We start from the raw sequence: 9453 nt of genomic DNA, 5'->3' as shown, positions 1-9453 counted from the left end.
AGTTAGGAGGAAATAAGGGCCGGGGCTCCTCAATCCCAGGGGAAGTCAGCAAGAGGCACTGACAATTGGGCTTTGACGACTAAGTCCCGTTGCGACCAAAGCAGCCCTTGTTTCTAATTTTGTCCTTAATGCTATTTATGGATTTTTAAGAGGGTCCTTCTGGCCATGATGGTCTTCTGACATTCCTTATAGGTAACACAGAGTAATTATAAGAGTAATTCTTTAAAAAAGCAGGTATGAATCAACACCGTGGACCACAAAAGGTTGACAAGGACCTCTGAGATTTCGATTCCGGGGTTTTATATGGAGGAGAACTGAAGTTCTGTGTCGCGAGAAGTGACTCGCCCGGGTTTACAAGGAACTCAGAACTCATGACTTCCTGCCTAGAGTTTTTCTTACTGTGTCACCTGCTTTATCAAGATCATCCCTGGCATCGAGGCTTAGGATTTATCTATCCCAGCAAATCTATTTACGAATGAATTAATTCCACAAACACTTGCTGAGTTCATCTGCTATATTCTGGGAACTGTGCTGGCTACAGGGATACCGTATCGAATAGGAGAGAATCCACAAGTCAAGGGTCTTACATTCTGGTGAGGGGAACAGACAACTAAGCCGGCAATTAACATACACTCTGGTAATGGCCCGCCACGGGGGAACTAGGAGGCTCCGGGAACAATAGCAGGGCTTCCTAGTCCAGCTGCTGGGAAAGCGGTGGTGGTGGTAGAGGGCGTTGAGTGTTCTGCCCTGGTACCTTCAGGTGGTGTCTGAACAGGGTCTTTAAGATTGACTAAGAATTAAGGAGTGGAGGGCTAGGGGCTCCAGGCAGTAGCGCAGCATGTTCTAAGACCGGAAGAAAGCACGAGCATGGGATACGAGTAGTTGGATCATTAGTACAAGGGAACACGTGTTAAGGAATAAGGATGTAGCTAGAGGTCAACAGGAGTCAAGATGAGAGGATTCTGTGGGCCAGGTTAAAGAGGCTTGGATTTAATATTGAGGTCTAGGGAAGCCGTGGAGGGGCAACAGTGATCCAGTGTGATCTGTGGTTTAAAAATTGTTCTGCGCATAGAGAATGGACTTGGGGACACAGGGAGGGGGAAGGGTAAGCTGGGCCGAAGTGAGAGAGTGGCATGGACAAATATACACTACCAAATGTCAAATAGATAGCTAGTGGGAAGCAGCCGCATAGCACAGGGAGATCAGCTCGGTGCTTTGTGACCGCCTGGAGGGGTGGGATAGGGAGGGTGGGAGGGAGATGCAAGAGGCAGGAGATATGGGGATATATGTATATGTATAGCTGATTCACTTTGTTATAAAGCAGAAACTAACACACCATTGTAAAGCAATTATACTCCAATAAAGATGTTAAAAAAAAAAAAAAAAGAAGTCTAACACAGAAAAATGGGCAAGCCATCTCATGGTGGGTTCTGGCCACAGACCTGGTCTCACTCCCTCCAGGCCTTGCACCCTTGGGGCTTTGCATGCCTGAACATCTACATAATTAATTTCACTCCCAGACTACTCATCAGGAGGTCTTTTTATGGAGATAACTAGTAATGAGATTGCAACAAACTGGGGAGCACTCCCAGATAGACATAGAGAGAGAGAGCCATACATATACATAAATTTTATATAAATATAGAAGTATGTATGTGTACATATACATAATATATATATAACATATTTATACATGTAAATTTTCCCCTCAGCAGTTTATACGCAAGACCCCTTTCTCAGGACAGCTCCTAAGAATGGGTTTTAACAGTGTCTGTTTCCCATCCTGAAAAACTCCTGTGGTGGCCTGTAGGACAAGGCTGAGGCTAAATCCACATTTCAACCCTCCATCAGCAGGGAGGTGGAGATGGAGAAGGAGGGGCCTGGCAGGCAGTTCCAGTTGAGCCAGGAAAAACAAATAATGTAGCGAGATATCTATAAATCAGGGCAGGGTGTTTTTGAGATAGGTGAACATATTGTAAACAGATGATAAAAACTTGACAGAGCTGAGATTAAGAATCCCTAGGGGCACCCACCTCATAGGCTATTGAAGAAAGAAAGAGCTGTTCTTAGAAACAGGAAATTCCTGGGCATCACAGTACATATGCAGTATTTTGAGGGCCGAGACTGGCAGAGACCGTCCGGCTGATGTCTGTACTCCCACCATATTGCCTGCCTAGCACACCGGTCACACCAAATGTGAATGAATGAATAATGAATAATTACTTAATAGAGTAAATACTCTATATGTACAAGTTTGATAAGGTCAAATACTGACTTTGACCTAATGGAACCTGTGGAAGTAGGGTCCTTGCAGGAGTAGTTGCGGGTGTGAATTCTCTTGACAAGGCAGGGTATGCTGGAAAGTCCTTTGATGCTGAAGGGATTCATCCATGAGCTACTGGGGTGTCTTCTAATCTTCTGGAGGTCCGGAATTCTGGACAAAAAATCCAAGAAGAGCTGAAGGAATCCCAGGCTCCCTGCATTCCTGGATCCTGTAAGGAAGACCTCTTGAAATGGACCCCTTTGGGCACCCCAGGCTCCTAGCAGGACACCAAGGAAAGTGCACTTCATGCCCCTCCCTGGAGGGAGACACATTGTGTCTGATGGTGGCTGTGGGTGAGTGAGCTAGAGGAAGTGTGTGTGTGTGTGTGTGTGTGTGCGCGAGAGCACACAGGATTGAGACTGTGATTTATGAATGCCTTAAAATAAGAATTCTCTGCCTATTTGAGGGCTTCCCTGGTGGCGCAGTGGTTGGGAGTCCGCCTGCCGAGGCAGGGGACACGGGCTTGTGCCCTGGTCTGGGAAGATCCCACATCCCGCGGAGCGGCTGGGCCCGTGAGCCATGGCCGCTGAGCCTGTGCGTCCGGAGCCTGTGCTCCGCAATGGGAGAGGCCACAACAGTGAGAGGCCTGCGTACCGCAAAAAAAAAAAAAAAAAAAAGAAAGAATTCTATATCTATTTGAGTTTTGATTTAAATTTCCTTTCTTGAGATCTTCTGTTGGAAAATGTAGCCATTATTTAACGGCATTCCGCAGCACCCTTTCCCACCAACAAAAGAGATACATCTGATTAGCCCTAGGTTTGAAGAGCAGATCTTTGTGCCTATTAGAAGTGGGGGAAAATATTAAGATTTATCTGAATCGGGACCCCAAAAGCTGGAATACCACAGTTTGCGGTTTATTGCAGAGGATTTTTTGCTTCTTTCTGACTTCTCAGTTGAGTTGGAAATAGAAAAGGGTGTGAGATGATATTCATTAGATAAATAAGATGTTACTGTGATGGGAAATTAGTGCAGACACAGAGAGAGTATTCAACAAATGAGTATAAACGGAGAGAATGAAATTTGGGAAGGGAGGGCACCATATATTATTTAAAAGGCATATCATCTTACTTAGGAGGGTACAAGTGGAAAGGATTCAAGGAAGCCTCATTCATTCATTCATCCTTTTTTTAAAAAAAACTTCATTTAATGGACTTGATGTCTGCCACGTGTCAGGTACTGAGCTGGGAGCTGGTTGTACAGTAATGGACAAAGCATGTACGGTCCTTGCTCTCATAGAGCTTATAGTCTAGTGGAGAGGAGGGAAAACAGATGAAGAAAAAATCAAGTGCTATGAAGAAAAAGGACAGTAAACATGAAAGAATAACAGGGAAGGCCCACTTTGGATGGGACATCCTCTTAGGAAAGGTGCCATTTAAACTGATACCTAAAAGATGAGAAAGATTCAGTTATGTGAAATGCTTGGGAAGGGCATGCTGGGCAGAAGGGACAGCATCTGCAATGACCTAAGGAGAGAAGGACTTGGCATTGGAAGAAATTGAAAGGAGAGGACAGTGTGCCTAGGGGCTGAAGTGAACAGAGACAAGAGATGAATAGGGAGACAGAAGAGGGGTCAGATCCCATAGGGCCTGGGAGACCACAGGCAGGAACTTGGATTACATTCTGAGGGCAATGGAAAGTCACTGATGGGTTTGATTCAGGGTAGAGGCATCATGGGGTTTAGGTTTTTAAGCAGTCTGACTGCTCTGTGAGGAATGGATTGGAAGAGGTTGGAGTGGAGGAGGCGAGAACAGAGTGACCGTTGCAGTGGCCCAGAGAGGAGCAGAGGGAGGAGGCGGGGCAGGATGCAGGGAGAATAGACAGGTATTTTGTTGGCTTGTTAAAATTTTTTAATTTTATTTTAAAATTTAATTTAATTTTATTTATTAGACTATAGTTGATTTACAATATTGTTTTAATTTCAGGTGTACAACTTCAGATTCTTTTCCTTTATAGATTATTACAAGATATTGAATATAGTTCCCTGTGTAATACAGTAAATCCTTGTTGCTTATCTATTTTATATATAGTGGTGTGTATCTACTAATCCCACACTCCTAATTTATCCCTCTCCCTCCTCTTTCCCCTTTGGTAACCATAAGTTTGTTTTCTATGCCTGTGAGTCTATATCTATTTTGCAAATAAGTCGCTTTGTATTATTTTTTTAGATTCCATATAGAAGTGATATCATATAATATTTGTATTTCTTTGCCTGATTTACTTGACTTCATATGATAATCTCTCTAGGTCCATCCATGTTGCTACAGATGGCATTATTTCATTCTTTTTTAAGGTTGAGTAATATTCCAGTGTATATGTGTATATAAATATATATATACCACATCTTTTTTATTTTGTAATAACTTTATTTTTTTTAACTGACAATCTCTGCCTTTCTTTACATTTTTATTTTATATTAGACTATAGTTGATTTACCATGTTGTGTTAGTTTCAGGTGTACAGCAATGTGATTCAATTATACATATACATGTATCTATTCTTTTTCAAATTCTTTCCCCATTTAGGTTATTACAGAATATTGAACAGAGTTCCCAGTGCTATACAATAGATCTGTGTTGGTTATCTATTTTAAATATAACAGTCTGTATATGTCAATTCCAAACTCCCAATTTATTCTTTTCTGCCACCTTTCCCCTTTGATAACCATGTTTGTTTTCTATCTGTGAGTCTGTTTCTGTTTTATAAATAAGTTCATTTGTATCATTTTTTTACCACTTATCATTTTTTTATAAGTGGTATCATATGATATTTGTCTTTCTCTCTCTGACATACTTCACTTAGTATGATAATCTCCAGGTCTGCCCATGTTGCTGCAAGTGGCATTATTTCATTCTTTTTAAAGGCTGAGTAATATTCCATTGTATATATGTGCCACATCTTCTTTATCCATTCATCTGTCAATGGACACTTAGGTTGCTTCCATGTCCTGGCTATTGTAAACAGAGTGGCAATGAACATTGTGGTACATGACTCTTTTTGAATTATGGTTTTCTCAGGGTATATGCCCAGGAGTGGGATTGCTGGGTCGTATGGTAGTTCTATTTTTAGTTTCCTAAGAAACCTCCATACTGTTCTCCATAGTGGCTGTATCAATTTACATTCCCACCAACAGTGCAAGAGGGTTCCCTTTTCTCCATACCCTCTCCAGCATTTATTGTTTGTAGATTTTTTGATGATGGTCATTCTGACTGGTGTGAGGTGATACCTCATTGTACTTTTGATTTGCATTTCTCTCATGATTAGTGATGTTGAGCATCCTTTCATGTGTTTGTTGGCAATCTGTATATCTTCTTTGGAGAAATGTCTATTAGGTCTTCTGCCCATTTTTGGATTGGGTTGTTTGGTTTTTTCATATTGAGCTGCATGAGCTGCTTGTAAATCTTGGAGATTAATCCTTTGTCAGTTGCTTCGTTTGCAAATATTTTCTCCCATTCTAAGGGTTGTCTTTTCGTCTTGTTTATGGTTTCCTTTGCTGTGCAAAATCTTTTAAGTTTCATTAGGTCCCATTTGTTTATTTTTGTTTTTATTTCCATTTCTCTAGGAGGTGGGTCAAAAAGGATCTTGCTGTGATTTATGTTATAGAGTGTTCTGCCTATGTTTTCCTCTAAGAGTTTTATAGTGTCTGGCCTTACATTTAGGTCTTTAATCCATTTTGAGTTTATTTTTGTATATGGTGTTACAGAGTGTTCCAATTTCATTCTTTTACATGTAGCTGTCCAGTTTTCCCAGCACCACTTATTGAAGTGGCTGTCTTTTCTCTACTGTATATTCTTTTTTTTTTTTTTTTGTGCTGTACGCAGGCCTCTCACTGTTGTGGCTTCTCCCGTTGCAGAGCACAGGCTCTGGACGTGCAGGCTCAGTGGCCATGACTCACAGGCCCAGCCGCTCCGCAGCATGTGGGATCTTCCCAGACCGGGGTACAAACCTGTGTCCCCTGCATCGGCAGGCAGACTCTCAACCACTGCGCCACCAGGGAAGCCCTCTATTGTATATTCTTGCCTCCTTTATCAAAGATAAGGTGAGCATATGTGCATGAGTTTATCTCTGGACTCTCTATCCTGTTCCATTGACCTCTATTTCTGTTTTTGTGCCAGTACCATACTGTCTAGATTACTGTAGCTTTGTAGTAGAGTCTGAAGTCCAGGAGCCTGATTCTTCCAGCTCTGTTTTTCTTTCTCAAGATTGCTTTGGCTATTCGGGGTCTTTTGTGTTTCCATACAAATTGTGAAATTTTTGGCTCTAGTTCTGTAAAGAATGCCATTGGTAGTGTGATAGGGATTGTATTGAATCTGTAGATTGCTTTGGGTAGTATAGTCATTTTCACAATGTTGAGTCTTCCAATCTAAGAACATGGTATATCTCTCCATCTGTTTGTATCATCTTCAATTTCTTTCATCAGTATCTTTTTTTTTTTTTTTTTTTTTTTTTTGCAGTATGCGGGCCTCTCACTGTTGTGGCCTCTCCCGTTGCGGAGCACAGGCTCCGGATGCACAGGCTCAGCGGCCATGGCTTACAGGCCCAGCCGCTCCGCGGCATGTGGGATCTTCCCGGACCAGGGCACGAGCCCGTGTCCCCTGCATCGGCAGGCGGACTCTCAACCACTGCGCCACCAGGGAAGCTCTCATCAGTGTCTTATAGTTTTCTGCATACAGATCTTTTGTCTCCTTAGGTAGGTTTATTCCTAGGTATTTTATCCTTTTTGTTGCAATGGCAAATGGGAGTGTTTCCTTAATATCTCTTTCAGATTTTTCATCATTAGTGTATAGGAATGCAAGAGATTTCTGTGCATTAATTTTGTATTCTGCTACTTTACCAAATTCATTGATTAGCTCTAGTAGTTTTCTGGTAGCATCTTTAGGATTCTCTATGTACAGTATCATGTTATCTGCAAACAGTGACAGCTTTACTTCTTCTTTCCGATTCAGATTCCTTTTATTTCTTTTTCTTCTCTGATTGCTGTGGCTAAAACTTCCAAAACTATGTTGAATAATAGTGGTGAGAGTGGACAACCTTGTCTTGTTCCTGATCTTAGAGGAAGTGGTTTCAGTTTTTCACCATTGAGAATGATATTGGCTGTGGGTTTGTCATATATGTCCTTTATCACGATGAAGTAAGTTCCCTCTATACCTACTTTCTGGAGGGTTTTTATCATAAATGGATGCTGAATTTTGTAGAAAGCCTTTTCTGAATCTATTGAGATGATCATATGGTTTTTCTCCTTCAATTTGTTAATATGGTATATCTCATTGATTGATTTGCCTGTATTGAAGAATCCTTTCATTCGTGGGATAAACCCCACTTGATCATGGTGTATGATGCTTTTAATGTGCTGTTGGATTCTGTTTGCTAGTATTTTGTTGAGGATTTTTGCATCTAGGTTCATCAGTGATATTGGCCTGTAGTTTTCTTTCTTTGTGACATCTTTGTCTGCAAATCTCTTCTTTTAAATTTCATTATTTTGTTCCTCTTACAGAGCTTATGTTTTGAACAATATTGCCTGCTTGAGTGTTAATTTATTTGCCAGTGTACTAATGAATCAATGACATGTAAACATGTAAATTTCATGTCAGCCTGGCCTAACATACAGTGGGTATTCAATAAATGTTTACTGCAGTGAATTCAGCCCAATGTCACCATACTAAGTAAATCTATTTTCCACCAAAAGCAAGGAAAATGAATATGTTGGTTAGTTCTACAGCCTTATTACAGTTAAGGGTTTTAGGAAAGAGTTCAAGGATTTATTTGTAGTACTACAGAGCACTAGGGTTCCAGATGACCCATAGCAGGACACACTTACATATACTTTGGGCCCGCCAAACTGAGCATTGATAAGGCATGAACTCCTTTCCATGGGGATTGCAGATATGCTTGGCAGGACTTCTCTGTCGCACCTGGGAGAGAGGGGAACACCTGCTTAATGTGGGTAATAGAGATTCCTCAGCTGAACTTCTGGACCAGAGATATTGATAAGATGGCAATTGTCCAAGGACATATTCTGGAGCCTGTGTCGTTACATTTGGCTGCAGGCAAGTCAGATTAACCTGTGAGGTGCGTGATCCCCAAGTGTGGTCCACGCACCAAACGCATCGGAATCACCTGGGGAAATTGTTAAATTGCTTATTCCTAGGCATCACCCCAAACCTGAAACAGACTCTTCAGAGAAGGTCTCCGCAACCTGCATTTTAAACAAGTAATTATGAGGCATCTTCCCCTCGAGAGCCACGGGCAAGTACTCCGTACTGCCAGACATCCAGCATTGGGTTGGTTTGGGAATGAAGATGGTCAATCCTCAGCAAACAGCTGAGTCAGCCCCGCAGCCCCTCTCTTGTACGATGCCCTGCCTTGGTGTTCATCGCATGCCATCAGCCAGAGTCCTATTCCGCTCTCACAGGTCCAGGGAGGTGGCAGAGGGTGGCAGTGCCAGGGAGGGTCCCAGACCTTCCACCACCTGACCTTCTTCCCTTTTAGGACTTCCTCCCTACAACTCATCATCCTCACCCACACTGCAGCCAAGTGGACCATGTGAAAACCTTTTCCCCTGTATGCTCCCCACTCTGGCCAGGGAATACCTTCCCACCCTCACCAATGACATAAATAGCCACCAGCCACATATTGGAGGGGCTCTGACAGGGACTCAGGAGAATGTAAACCTTATCCAGAGACAGTAGAACAGGAGGGGCTATTGTAAAATGGTGCCGGCAGGGTGAGATGCCGAGGCACTACTCAGGAGTGTTCAAAACCTTAAACTCCCTCCCTTTCCCCGGCTCTGGAGGGAGAGACATACACTTTCCCAGCACTGGATCAGACCCGCAGCTCTGGCTGCAAAAGGGCCCGTGAGCCCAGCTCACTTCCCCCCTCCCCCACCAGCCTCTGTGGGAGCTTTAGGGACAGCATCTGACCATCGGGGTCACCAGAAATGCCTCCTCTCTTGGGGAGCTGAGGAGGTTTCAAGGAAGTATACAATGAGCAGGAAGCAGGTGTTAAGGCAAATGGAAACACCAAGGACCTTTGGGGGACTTTTTGCCCCTCACTGGCAACACAACCCCTGGCAAAGGGCGGCCCAGTCGGGCAGGCTGTTATTATCTTCTAGACTAGGGCTATTGGGTGGTGCC

The sequence above is a fragment of the Phocoena phocoena genome, chromosome 4 (genome assembly GCF_963924675.1).
Source record: "Phocoena phocoena chromosome 4, mPhoPho1.1, whole genome shotgun sequence".
In the NCBI taxonomy this organism is placed as follows: domain Eukaryota; kingdom Metazoa; phylum Chordata; class Mammalia; order Artiodactyla; family Phocoenidae; genus Phocoena; species Phocoena phocoena.
Note: the sequence above shows the minus strand (reverse complement) of the source record.